This window comes from Mustelus asterias, chromosome 1, assembly GCF_964213995.1.
Source record: "Mustelus asterias chromosome 1, sMusAst1.hap1.1, whole genome shotgun sequence".
NCBI classification, from domain to species: Eukaryota; Metazoa; Chordata; class Chondrichthyes; order Carcharhiniformes; family Triakidae; genus Mustelus; species Mustelus asterias.
In genome coordinates this window covers 201,022,821-201,037,443 of record NC_135801.1, presented here as the reverse complement: position 1 = coordinate 201,037,443, position 14,623 = coordinate 201,022,821, and positions in this window count along the sequence as shown.

Below are 14,623 nucleotides of genomic sequence, written 5' to 3'. Positions count from 1 at the left end.
CAGCCAGAGGTCGTGGTACATATTGGTACGAACGACATAGCCAGGAAGAGTGATGAGATCCTGCAGCAGCAGTTTAGGGAGTGTGGTGAACCATCGTTGGTTCCCACCAGGTAGTACTGAGCCAGGGTCTGGCCAGTACTATGAGTCTGTATATATGATATATGTTGCTGTTGGGCTTAGGGTTGGGTTGTTCTACATGTTACTGTTGGGGTTAGGGTTGGGCTGTTCTACCTGTAATATAGTTATTGTGGTACATCCCAGTCGGGCTCCGCCTCCTGGGAGAGGTATAAAGGTCACTGCTCTGTCTGGGACCCCTCAGTCTGGGATTGTGTATTATATATGGTAGCTCTATTGTAGTAGTCAATGAAAGCCTTTATTTCCTCGAGCATCTCTAGCCCCGTGAGTTATATCGCGCATCAATTTTATTGATTACTAATTGAACTCTCGTCGTTGAAAAAAAAAGAAAACGATACAGAGAGCATGGAGCAAATGCTTAAACCTGAACGTCTTACGCTGGACCCACGTGCGGCGGGCACCTCCAACACCTTCGACCACTGGTTGAAATGTTTTCAGGATTACCTCGAAGCCTCCGCAGCGGTCACCACAGACGACGACAGACTCCGGGTCCTCCACGCGAGGGTAAGCGACACCGTATATCTCGCGATCCGTGCGGCCACCGACTACACAAGGGCCCTCGAGCTTCTTAAGAAGCGCTACATTAAACCGCCAAACGAGATGCATGCTCGATATCTCTTAGCCACTCGACGACGGCAGCCCGGCGAAACGACGGAACAGTATGCGTGCGAGATCCTACAGCTAGCCAGGGGCTGTAACTGCAAAGCAGTGTCGGCAGACCAGAACATGAACGACCTCGCTCGAGATGCGTTTGTGGCGGGAATCGGATCGTCTTATATCCGACTTCGGCTGTTGGAGCAAGGTAATCTCGATCTCACTAAGTCTATAGAGCTAGCGGATACGGTAGAAACGGCCTCCAAAAGCCTGGCGATGTATCCCGAAGACCACGTGGAGACAGCGTGGCAGGAGCAGTCACAGATCCCACTTCGTCCAGCGGGTCCGAAAAGCAGCAGCTCCAGGCCCGAGGGTGGGGGAGTGAAGCACACTCGGCAGCGATGTCCCGCTAAAGCGGTATTGTGCTCCGCCTGCGGCAAGAAGGGGCATTATTCGAAGGTATGTCGATCCAAACTTACATCCAGGAACAGCAGTGCGGCGTGTGACTCCCTGGAGCCGGGTTCCTCGTCGTCGGCATCGTCAAGGGTTTCTTCCACGTGCGAGGCCAGGACGTCGCCATTCCAGACGACGGAGTCGCAAGAGACGCGCGACCACCAGGGGTCGCTGATTTTGGCGCCATCGCCCACGTGCGACCTATGGGAGCAGCCATTTTGGTCGGCACCGACCGCGGATGACCAGCAGGGGTCGCCATCATCCATCTCAGCTGCCTGCACTGGCGCTCACGAGCCAACGGTGGCGTCGATCATCCTGGACCAGGCAAAGCCTCACATACTCGACAAGTCCATGATGGACATACAGGTAAACAAACGCACGATTTATTGTCTGTTTTACAGCGGGAGAATGGAGAGCTTTATTCACCCAGACGCCGTGAAGCGGTGTGGCCTCCAGATCCAGCCTGTCAAGCAGACAATTTCGATGGCGTCAAGGTCCTGGTCTGTCACCGTGCTAGGGAGTTGCGTGGTAAATCGAACGGTGCAGGGCACGGTTTACGAGAGCTTCAAGCTCCTGGTGTTACCGCACCTTTGCGCGCCAATACTCCTCGGACTAAATTTCATGGTCCACTTGAAGAGTGTAACCCTACAGTACGGTGGGCCACTCCCTCCGCTTTCAGTGGGAGAACCGCAGCCTCCAAATTGCCCAACGCGCTCCACCTGTAGCCTCTCGACGCTTAAGATTACCACACCCTCCTTATTCCAGAATCTTGTGCCAGGCTGCAAGCCCATCGCGACTAAGAGTAGGCGTTACAGCGCTGAGGATCGGATCTTCATTCGATCTGAGGTTCAGCGGCTCCTCAAGGAAGGGATCATACAACCTAGCGCTAGTCCTTGGAGAGCGCAGGTCGTGGTGGTCAAGAGTGGGAACAAACCCCGGATGGTCATAGACTATAGTCAGATCATTAAAAGATACACGCAGCTGGATGCGTATCCCCTCCCGCGCATATCTGACATGGTCAACCAGATTGCGCAGTACCGGGTGTTCTCCACCATCGACCTAAAGTCTGCTTACCACCAACTCCCCATTCACCCAGAGGACCGACAATACACGGCTTTTGAGGCGGATGGTCGCTTGTACCATTTTCTAAGGGTTCCTTTTGGTGTCACCAATGGGGTCTCGGTCTTCCAGCGTGCTATGGACCGAATGGTGGACCATAACGGACTGCGGGCTACCTTCCCGTACCTGGATAACGTCACCATCTGCGGCCATGACCAGCAGGACCACGATACCAACCTTCTTAAATTCCTACGGACTGCATCTCGCCTGAATCTGACCTACAACAGGGAGAAGTGTGTATTTCGCACGCGCCGCCTAGCTATCCTCGGATACGTGGTGGAAAACGGGGTCATTGGCCCTGATCCAGACCGTATGCGTCCCCTCCTCGAACTTCCCCTGCCCACTAGCGTAAAAGCACTGAGACGATGCTTAGGCTTCTTCTCTTACTACGCACAGTGGGTTCCCAATTACGCGGACAAAGCCCGTCCGCTCATCAAGTCTACCTTTTTTCCCCTAGCACCAGAGGCTCGTTTGGCCTTTGAAAAACTAAAAGCCGACATCGCGAAAGCCACGATGCACGCTATCGATGAGTCCATCCCCTTCCAGGTGGAGAGCGATGCATCTGATTTCGCCCTGGCCGCCACACTTAACCAGGCGGGCAGGCCCGTCGCCTTTTTCTCTCGCACCCTCCAAGGCCCCGAAATTCGACACTCAGCGGTGGAAAAGGAGGCCCAGGCCATTGTGGAGGCCGTCCGGCATTGGCGCCATTACTTGGCGGGAAAACGTTTCACCCTGCTCACGGACCAGCGGTCCGTGGCGTTCATGTTCAATAACACGTTACGGGGCAAGATCAAGAACGAAAGGATCTTGAGGTGGAGAATCGAACTCTCCACCTATAATTACGACATCATGTATCGTCCAGGGAAACTCAACGAGCCCTCGGATGCCCTGTCGCGTGGAACATGCGCCAGTATGCAGGAGAATCGATTGCAGGCTCTCCACAATGACCTCTGCCATTCAGGGGTCACTCGGCTCTACCACTTCATAAAAGCCCGGAATCTACCCTACTCGGTGGAGGATGTCAGGTCCATAACTAGAAGTTGCCGGGTATGCGCGGAATGCAAACCGCACTTTTACCGACCTGACAGGGCACAACTCGTTAAGGCCACTCGTCCCTTCGAAAGACTGAGTGTGGACTTTAAGGGCCCCCTTCCCTTGACAGATTGGAATGTGTACTTCCTCAATGTGGTTGATGAGTACTCGAGATTCCCTTTTGTCATTCCCTGTTCTGATACGACCGCTGCCACGGTTATCAAGGCATTTCGTGATCTTTTCACCCTGTTCGGTTACCCCTGTTACATCCACAGCGATAGGGGCTCGTCGTTCATGAGCGATGACTTGAGGCAATACCTGCTCTCATACGGGATTGCCTCTAGTAGAACCACGAGCTACAACCCTAGGGGTAACGGACAGGTGGAACGTGAGAATGCTCCAGTCTGGAAGGCTGTCTTACTAGCGTTGAAGTCAAAAGGCCTTCCAGTCTCCCGTTGGCAAGAGGTGCTCCCTGATGCGCTCCACTCCATACGCTCACTCCTGTGTACGGCAACCAACGCTACTCCCCATGAGAGACTGTTTTCATTCCCTCGGAAGTCTTCCTCTGGGAGCTCATTACCGTCTTGGTTGACGTACTCAGGACCTGTCCTCCTGCGGCGACATCTAAGGGCCCGCAAGTCCGACCCTTTGGTTGAACAGGTCCATCTCCTCCACGCCAACCCCCAGTATGCCTATGTGGCATACCCTGACGGGCGAGAGGACACGGTCTCGATTCGAGACCTGGCGCCACCAGGGGGCTTGGAAACCCCTGTCGCTCCCATACCTCCTGTTAGAGACCCCCCAACTATTGTTTCCCCTCTTGACACGGCGTGGGCAGCATCGGGACCATCACTTAACCCTTTTACTCCCGTGTACAGCTTGCCTGAGTCCAGGAGATGGTCGCCACTTCAAGGCGTGTCCGAGTTCAGCGGATTGTCACCACCTCGGGGTCAACCGGCCCGTGAGACATTGGAGGAGCCGTTGGACACCGCCTTGGGGAGAACGCCACCGCGAGTGCCTACACCGGTGTCATCACCGGTGTTGAGGAGGTCACAACGACGGTGCGGTCCCCCTGACCGTCTGAACTTATAAACTGATGACCAATTGTTCTGTGTTTTTTTGTACCCCGCCGGCCTTTGTCTTCAAAGGAGGGGTGAATGTGGTGAACCATCGTTGGTTCCCACCAGGTAGTACTATGAGTCTGTATATATGTTGCTGTTGGGGTTAGGGTTGGGTTGTTCTACATGTTACTGTTGGGGTTAGGGTTGGGCTGTTACACCTTGTATTATAGTTATTGTGGTACATCCCAGTCGGGCTCCGCCTCCTGGGAGAGGTATAAAGGTCACTGCTCTGTCTGGGAGCCTTCAGTCTGGGATCGTGTATTATATATGGTAGCTCTATTGTAGTAGTCAATAAAAGCCTTTATTTCCTCGAGCATCTCTAGCCTCGTGAGTTATATCGCGCATCAGGGAGTTTGGTAGAAAGTTAAAAAGCAGGACTTCGAGGGTTGTAATCTCAGGATTACTCCCTGTGCCACGTGCTAGTGAGGCTATGAATAGACAGATAGTACAGCTCAACACGTGGCCAAACAGCTGGTGTAGGAGGGAGGTTTTCAGATATCTGGACCATTGGGGTCTCTTCCAGGGCAGATGGGACCTGTACAAGAAGGACGGGTTGCATCTAAACTGGAAGGGCACAAATATTCTGGTCAGGAGGTTTAAACTAGTTTGGCAGGGGGGTGGGACCCAAAGCAAAGGTGAATTAGCTGAAGGGGAACCAGAGACTAGGGCCAGTGAGACTCAGAGAAACAGCAGGCAGGGTGGGGTTGCTAATCAGAGAGGGTCTGGTGGGCTGAAGTGCATTTGTTTCAATGTGAGAAGTGTAACAGGTAAGGCAGATGAACTTAGAGCTTGGATTAATACTAGCAACTATGATGTTGTTGCTATTACAGAGAGTTGGTTAAGGGAAGGACAGGATTGGCAGCTGAACATTCCAGGATACAGATGTTTCAGGTGTGATAGAGAGGGATGTAAAAGGGGTGGGGGAGTTGCACTACTGGTTAAGGAGAATATTCCCACTCACCTGAAGAAGGGGCTTGGAGCTCCGAAAGCTTGTGTGGCTTTTCCTACCAAATAAACCTGTTGGACTTTAACCTGGTGTTGTTAAACTTCTTACTAAGGAGAATATCACAGCTGTACTCCGGGGGGACACCTCGGAGGACTCATACAGCGAGGCAATGTGGGTCGAGCTCAGGAATAAGAAAGGTGTAGTCACAATGTTGGGGGTTTACTATAGGCCACCCAACTGCCAGCGGGAGTTTCAACCTGATCGTGGATAAGGATAGATCTGGTCCTCGGATTGAAGTTCTGAACTGGAAAAAGGCCAAATTTGATGAAATGAGAAGGGATCTGGGAAGTGTGGATTGGCACAGGCTGTTCTCTGGTAAGGATGTAAATGGAAAGTGGGAGGCCTTCAAAGGAGAAATTTTGAGAGTGCAGAGTTTGTATGTTCCTGTCAGGATTAAAGGCAAAGTAAATAGGAATAAGGAACCTTGGTTCTTGAGGGAGATTGTAACACTGATTAAGAGGAAGAGAGAGTTGTATACAGCAAGGAACACATCAGATGCTCGAGCAGTATAAAAAGTGCAAGAAGCTACTTAAGAGGGAAATCAGGAGGGCTAAAAGACGACATGAGGGTGCTTTGGCAGACAGAGTGAAGGAAAATCCAAAGAGCTTCTATAGGTATGTTAGGAGCAAAAGGATAGTGAGGGATAAAATTGGTCCTCTTGAAGACCAGAGTGGTACACTGTGTATGGAACCAAAAGAGATGGGGGAGATACTAAATGTTTTTTTGCATCCGTATTTACTGAGGAAACGGGCATGGAGTCTACGGAAATAGGGCAAACTGGTAGGGAGGCCATGGAACCTTTACAGATTAAAGGGGAGGAGGTGCTCGCTGTCTTGAGGCAAATCAGAGTGGATAAATCCCCAGGACCGGACAGGGTATTCCCACGGACCTTGAGGGAAGCTAGTGTTGACCTTGCAGGGGCCCTGGCAGACATATTTAAAATGTCAGTATTCACGGGGGAGGTGCCGGATGATTGGAGGGTGGCTCATGTTGTTCCGTTGTTTAAAAAAGGTTCCAAAAGAAATCCGGGAAATTATCGGCCAGTAAGTTTGACGTCGGTGGTGGGCAAGTTATTGGAAGGTGTGACAAGGGATAGGATCTACAAATATTTGGATAGACAGGGACTTATTAGGGAGAGTCAACATGGCTTTGTGCGTGGTAGGTCATGTTTGACCAATCTATTAGAGTTTTTCGAGGAGGTTACCAGGAAAGTGGATGAAGGGAAGGCGGTGGAAGTTGTCTACCTGGATTTCAGCAAGGCCTTTGACAAGGTCCCTCATGGGAGGTTAGTTAGGAAGGTTCAGTCGCTAGGTATACATGGGGAGGTAGTAAATTGGATAAGACACTGGCTCAATGGAAGAAGCCAGAGAGTGGTTGTGGAGGATTGCTTCTCTGAGTGGAGGCCCGTGACTCGTGGTGTGCCGCAGTGATCGGTGTTGGGTCCATTGTTGTTTGTCATCTATATCAATGATCTGGATGATAATGTGGTAAATTGGATCAGCAAGTTTGCTGATGATACAAAGATTGGAGGTGTAGTGGACAGTGAGGAAGGTTTTCAAAGCTTGCAGAGGGATTTGGACCGACTCGAAAAATGGGCTGAAAAATGGCAAATGGAATTTAACGCAGACAAGTGTGAGATATTGCACTTTGGAAGGACAAACCAAAGAAGAACGTACAGGGTAAATGGTAGGACTCTGAAGAGTGCAGTTGAACAGAGGGATCTGGGAATACAGGTACAGAATTCCCTAAAAGTGACGTCACAGGTGGATAGGGTCGTAAAGAGTGCCTTTGGTAAATTGGCCTTTATAAATCGGAGATCGAGTATAAAAGTTGGAGTGTTATGGAAAGGTTATATAATGATGTGGAGATGCCGGCGTTGGACTGGGGTAAGCACAGTAAGAAGTCTCACAACACCAGGTTAAAGTCCAACAGGTTTATTTGGTAGCAAATACCATAAGCTTTCGGAGCAATGCTCCTTTGTCAGATGGAGTGGTCTCTGTTCTCAAACAGGGCACAGACACAGAAATCAAATTACAGAATACTGATTAGAATGCAAATCTCTACAGCCAGCCAGGTCTTAAATGTACAGACAATGTGGGTGGAGGGAGCATTCAACACAGGTTAAAGAGTTGTGTATTGTCTCCAGACAGTACAGCTTGTGAAATTGTGCAAGTCCAGGAGGCAAGCTGTGGGGGTTACTGATAATGTGACATAAATCCAACATCCCGGTTTAGGCCGTCCTCATGTGTGCGGAACTTGGCTATCAGTTTCTGCTCAGTGACTCTGCGCTGTCGTGTGTCGTGAAGGCCGCCTTGGAGAACGCTTACCTGAAGATCCAAGGCTGAATGCCCGTGACTGCTGAAGTGCTCCCCCACAGGAAGAGAACAGTCTTGCCTGGTGATTGTCGAGCGGTGTTCATTCATCCGTTGTCGTAGCGTCTGCATGGTTTCCCCAATGTACCATGCCTCGGGACATCCTTTCTTGCAGCGTATCAGGTCGACAACGTTGGCCGAGTTGCAAGAGTAGGTACTGTGTACCTGGTAGATGGTGTTCTCACGTGAGATGATGGCATCCCTGTTGATGATCCGGCATGTCTTGCAAAGGTTGCTGTGGCAGGGTTGTGTGGTGTCGTGGTCACTGTTCTCCTGAAGGCTGGGTAGATTGCTGTGGACAACGGTCTGTTTGAGGTTGCGTGGTGGTTTGAAGGCAAGAAGTGGGGGTGTGGGGATGGCCTTGGCGAGATGTTCGTCTTCATCAATGACATGTTGAAGGCTCCGGAGGAGATGCCGTAGCTTCTCCGCTCCGGGGAAGTACTGGACGACGAAGGGTACTCTGTCCATCGTGTCCCGTGTTTGTCTTCTGAGGAGGTCGGTGCGGTTTTTCGCTGTGGCGCGTCGGAACTGTTGATCGATGAGTCGAGCGCCATATCCTGTTCTTAAGAGGGCATCTTTCAGCGTCTGGAGGTGTCTGTTGCGATCCTCCTCATCCGAGCAGATCCTGTGTATTCGGAGGGCTTGTCCGTAGGGGATGGCTTCTTTTACGTGTTTAGGGTGGAAGCTGGTGAAGTGGAGCATCATGAGGTTATCCGTGGGCTTGCGGTACAGTGAGGTGCTGAGGTGACCGTCCTCAATGGAGATGCGTGTGTCCAAGAATGCAACCGATTCCGGAGAGTAGTCCATGGTGAGTCTGATGGTGGGATGGAACTTGTTGATGTCATCATATAGTTGTTTCAGTGATTGCTCACCATGACTCCAAAGGAAGAAAATGTCATCGATGTATCTAGTGTATAGCATCGGTTGAAGGTCCTGTGCGGTGAAGAAGTCTTGTTCGAACCTGTGCATGAAGATGTTGGCATATTGAGGTGCGAATTTTGTCCCCATGGCTGTTCCATGTGTCTGGATGAAGAACTGGTTGTTGAAGGTGAAGATATTGTGGTCCAGGATGAAGCGGATGAGTTGTAAAATTGCATCTGGAAACTGGCAGTTGACGGCATTCATGCAGAGAGTGGTGGGAGTGTGGAATGAGCTGCCGGATAAAGTGGTAAATGCGGGGTCACTTTTAACATTTAAGAAAAACTTGGACGGGTTCATGGATGAGAGGGGTGTGGAGGGATATGGTCCAAGTGCAGGTCAGTGGGACTAGGCATAAAATGGTTCGGCACAGACAAGAAGGGCCAAAAGGCCTGTTTCTGAGCTGTAATTTTCTATGGTTCTATGGTTCTATGGGAGATTTAGGAACAGATGTGTAGGCCGATTTTGGCAAGGTGTAAAAGTAACAGGGTTGTTGTGGTGGGAGATTTTAACTTCCCCGATATTGACTGGGATTCACTTAGTGCTAGGGGCGTGGATGGGACAAAGTTTGTAAGGAGCATCCAGGAGGGCTTCCTGAAACAGTATGGAGATAGGCCAAGTAGGGACGGGGCCATACTGGACCTGGTCTTGGGGAATGATCCCGGCCAGGTGGTCGATGTTTCAGTAGGGGAGCAGTTCAGGAAGAGTGACCACAATTCAGTAAGCTTTAAGGTACTGATGGATAAAGATAAGTGTAGTCCTCAAGTTAAGGTGCTAAATTGGGTGAAGGCTAATTACAACAATATTTGGCAGGAACTGAAGAATGTAGATTGGGGGCAGATGTTTGAGGGCAAATCAACATCTGGCATGTGGGAGGCTTTCAAGTGTAAGTTAATAGGAATTCAGGACCGGCACATTATTGTAAGGATGAAGGATAAGTATGGCAAGTTTTGGGAACCTTGGATAACGAGAGATATTGTGAGCCTCGTCAAAGGGAAAAACGAAGCATTTGTCAAAGCTAGGAGGCTGGGAACACACGAAGTACGTGTGGAATACAAAGTAGAAAGAAACTTAAGCAAGTAGTAAGAAGAGCTAAAAGGGGTCATGAAAAAGCATTGGCCAGCAGAATTGAGGAAAATCCCAAGGCTTTTTACACATATATATAGAGCAAGAGGGTAGGCAGGGAGAGGGTTGGCCTACTGAAGGACAAGCGAGGGAATCTATGTGTGGAGCTGGAGGAAATGGGCGAGGTATTAAATGAGTACTTTGCATCAGTATTCACCAAAGAGAAGGACTTGGTGGATGATGAGTCTGGAAAACGATGTGTCGATAGTTTGAGTCATGTTGAGATCAAAAAAGAGGTGGTATTGGGGTTCTTGAGAAACATCAAGGAAGACAAGTCTCTCGGGCCTGATGGGCCTGGAGAATACTGAGAGAGGCAAGAGAGGAAATTGCTGGGGCCTTGAGAGAAATCTTTGTATCCTCACTGGCCACAGGGGAGGTCACAGTAAGAAGTCTCACAACACCAGGTTAAAGTCCAACAGGATTATTTGGTAGCAAATGCCACTCGCTTTCGGAGTGTGCTGCTCCTTCGTCAGGTGGAGTGGGAGATGTGCTCACAAACAGGGCATGCAGAGACACAAACTCAATTTACAGAATAATGATTGGAATGCTAATCAAGCTAATCAATGCTAATACAGCCAATCAAGTCTTAAAGGTACAGACAATGTGAGTGGAGAGAGCATTAAGCACAGGTTAAAGAGATGTGCATTGTCTCCAGACAGGACAGCTCGTGAGATTTTGCAAGTCCAGGCAAGTTGTGGGGGTTACAGATAGTGTGACATAAACCCAAGGGTTCTGCCATTCATGAACCCTTCAATGCTTTTTAAAGATAAAATTGTACCCGCCTCTATTTCTACCTCTAGCAGCTTGTTCCAGACACTCACCACCCTCTGTGTGGAAAATATTGCCCCTCTGGACACTTTTGTATCTCTCCCCTCTCACCTTAAACCTATGCCCTCTAGTTTTAGACTCTCCTACCTTTGGGAAAAGATATTGACTATCTACCTTGTCTATGCCCCTCATTATTTTATAGACCTCTATAAGGTCACTCCTCAGCCTCCTACGCTCCAGAGAAAAAAGTCCCTGTCTATTGTTCCACAGGACCAGGCTGAGGAGAAGGCAGTTGGTTTGTTCACTACATTTATTTATTTATTTTAAGTTAAATTTGTGTAAAAAAAATCGGAGGTTTTTTTTTAAAACAGGAAGTGGGCCCAGCAGGAGTCTGGGAAGGTTTTTGGAGGGTTTAAAAGTAGGCCGCACTTTTGAGCGGGCAGCATCGTTAGCGGGCAGCAGAGTGAGCAGGAGGCAGAGTGAAAGCAGTAGGGCTTTGGCTCACAGGGCTTGAGTGAGCAGGGGTGAGTTAATTCATTTTTTGCTGTTTCTACCTGGTACTGGCAGGGTATCTAGAGGGGATGGGTGTGAAGGCAGTGCAATGTTCCTCTTGCACTATGTTCGAGGTGAGGGACGACGACAGTGTCCCTGCTGATTTTACCTGTGAGAAGTGCATCCATCTGCAGCTCCTCCAAAACCGTGTAAGGGAACTGGAGCTGGAGTTGGAGGAACTTAGGATCATTAGGGATGCAGAGATGGCCATAGACAGAAGCTTCAGGGATACAGTTACTCCGAGGAATGAAAATAGATGGGTGACGGTGAGAGGGGCTGGGAAGAAGCAGTCGGTGCAGGGATCCCCTGTGGTCGTTCCCCTTAGCAATAAGTATTCCGCTTTGGATACGGTTGAGGGGGACGACATACCAGTGGTGAGCCGCAGTGAGAGGATCTCCGGCACTGAGTCCGTCCCTGTGGCTCAGGAGGGTAAGGAGGAGAGCGGGAGGGCAATAGTTATTGGGGACTCGTTAGTTAGAGGGATAGATAGGAGGTTCTGTGGCAGCAAAAGAGACTCGAGGATGGTTTGTTGCCTAGCGGATGCCAGGGTCCGTGACGTCTCGGACCGTGTTTTCCGGATTCTTAAGGGGGAGGGGAAACAGTCACAAGTCGTGGTACACATTGGTACCAACGACATAGGTAAGAGAAGGGACGGGGATTTAAAACAGGAATTTCGGGAGCTGGGCTGGAAGCTGAGAGCAAAGACAAAACATGTGGTCATCTCTGGTACGCTACCGGTGCCACGTGATAGCGAGTTGAGGAACAGGGAGAGAGTGCACTTAAACATGTGGTTGCAGGGATGGTGCAGGAGGGAGGGTTTCAGATACGTGGATAATTGGAACACGTTCTGGGGAAGGTGGGACCTCTACAAACAGGACGGGGTGCACCTGAACCAGAGGGGCACCAATATCCTCGGAGGGAAATTTGCTACGGCTCTACAGGGGGATTTAAACTAATTTGTCAGGGGAGTGGGAAAAGGAGTTGTAGTCCGGAAGTCAGTGTTGAGGGTGGTGAGATATTGGGGAAGGTATCAAGGTCAAGGGTGGGTACCGGTAGACAGGAAGATGGGTTGAAGTGTGTCTACTTCAATGCAAGGAGCATCCGGAACAAGGTGGATGAACTTGGGGCGTGGATTGCTACTTGGGACTACGATGTTGTGGCCATTACGGAGACGTGGGTAGAACAAGGACAGGAATGGTTGTTGGACGTTCCGGGGTATAGATGTTTCAGTAAGTGTAGGGAAGCTAGTAAAAGAGGTGGAGGAGTAGCATTGTTAATCAAGGATAGTTTAACGGCTGCGGAAAAGCACTTTGAGGGGGATATGCACACTGAGGTAATATGGGCTGCAGTTAGAAACAGGAAAGGAGCGGTCACGTTGCTAGGAGTTTACTATAGGCCCCCAAATAGTAATAGAGATGTGGAGGAAGAAATTGCTAAGCAGATTATGGATACGTGTGGGGGTCACAGGGTAGTTGTCATGGGGGACTTTAACTTTCCAAATATTGATTGGAACCTTTGTAGGTCAAATAGTTCGGCTGGGGCACTTTTTGTGCAGTGTGTGCAGGAGGGTTTCCTATCACAATATGTGGATAGGCCGACAAGGGGTGAGGCCACATTGGATTTGGTACTGGGAAATGAACCGGGCCAAGTGTTAGATTTGGTTGTGGGAGAGCACTTTGGAGATAGTGACCACAATTCGGTGTCTTTTGTTATTGCAATGGAGAGGGATAGGGCCGGACGGCAGGGCAAGGCTTACAATTGGGGGAGAGGTAATTATGATGCGATTAGGCAAGAATTAGGGGGCATAAGATGGGAACAGAAACTGTCAGGGAAAGGCACTGATGAAAAGTGGAACTTTTTCAAGGAACAAATACTGGGTGTCCTTGATAGGTATGTCCCTGTCAGGCAGGGAGGAAATGGTCGAGTGAGGGAACCGTGGTTCACAAAAGAGGTGGAATGTCTTGTGAAAAGGAAGAGGGAAGCTTATGTAGGGATGAGGAAACAAGGTTCAGATGGCTCGATTGAGGGTTACAAGTTAGCAAGGAATGAGCTGAAAAAGGGGCTTAGGAGAGCTAGGAGGGGACATGAGAAGTCCTTGGCGGGTCGGATCAAGGAAAACCCCAAGGCTTTTTACTCTTATGTGAGGAATAAAAGAATGACCAGGGTGAGGTTAGGGCCGGTCAAGGACAGTGGTGGGAACTTGTGTATGGAATCAGTAGAGATAGGCGAGGTGATGAATGAATACTTTTCTTCAGTGTTCACCAAGGAGAGGGGCCATGTTTTTCAGGAAGAGAAGGTGTTACAGGCTAATAGGCTGGAGGAAATAGATGTTCGGAGGGAGGATGTCCTGGCAGTTTTGAATAAACTGAAGGTCGATAAGTCCCCTGGGCCTGATGAAATGTATCCTAGGATTCTTTGGGAGGCGAGGAATGAGATTGCAGAGCCTTTGGCTTTGATCTTTGGGTCCTCGCTGTCCACGGGGATGGTGCCAGAGGACTGGAGAGTGGCGAATGTTGTTCCTCTGTTTAAGAAAGGGAATAGAAATGACCCTGGTAATTATAGACCGGTTAGTCTGACTTCGGTGGTTGGTAAATTGATGGAAAAGGTCCTTAGGGATGGGATTTACGACCATTTAGAAAGATGCGGATTAATCCGGGATAGTCAGCACGGATTTGTGAAGGGCAAATCGTGCCTCACAAATTTGATAGAATTTTTTGAGGAGGTAACTAGGTGTGTTGATGAAGGTAGGGCGGTTGATGTCATATCCATGGATTTTAGCAAGGCGTTTGATAAGGTCCCCCATGGTCGGCTTATGATGAAAGTAAGGAGGTGTGGGATAGAGGGAAAGTTGGCCGATTGGATAGGTAACTGGCTATCTGATCGAAGACAGAGGGTGGTGGTGGATGGAAAATTTTCGGACTGGAGGCAGGTTGCTAGCGGAGTGCCGCAGGGATCGGTGCTTGGTCCTCTGCTCTTTGTGATTTTTATTAATGACTTAGAGGAGGGGGCTGAAGGGTGGATCAGTAAATTTGCTGATGACACCAAGATTGGTGGAGTAGTGGATGAGCTGGAGGGCTGTTGTAGGCTGCAAAGAGACATAGATAGGATGCAAAGCTGGGCTGAAAAATGGCAAATGGAGTTTAACCCTGATAAATGTGAGGTGATTCATTTTGGTAGGACTAATTTAAATGTGGATTACAGGGTCAAAGGTAGGGTTCTGAAGACTGTGGAGGAACAGAGAGATCTTGGGGTCCATATCCACAGATCTCTAAAGGTTGCCACTCAAGTGGATAGAGCTGTGAAGAAGGCCTATAGTGTGTTAGCTTTTATTAACAGGGGGTTGGAGTTTAAGAGCCGTGGGGTTATGCTGCAACTGTACAGGACCTTGGTGAGACCGCATTTGGAATATTGCGTGCAGTTCTGGTCAC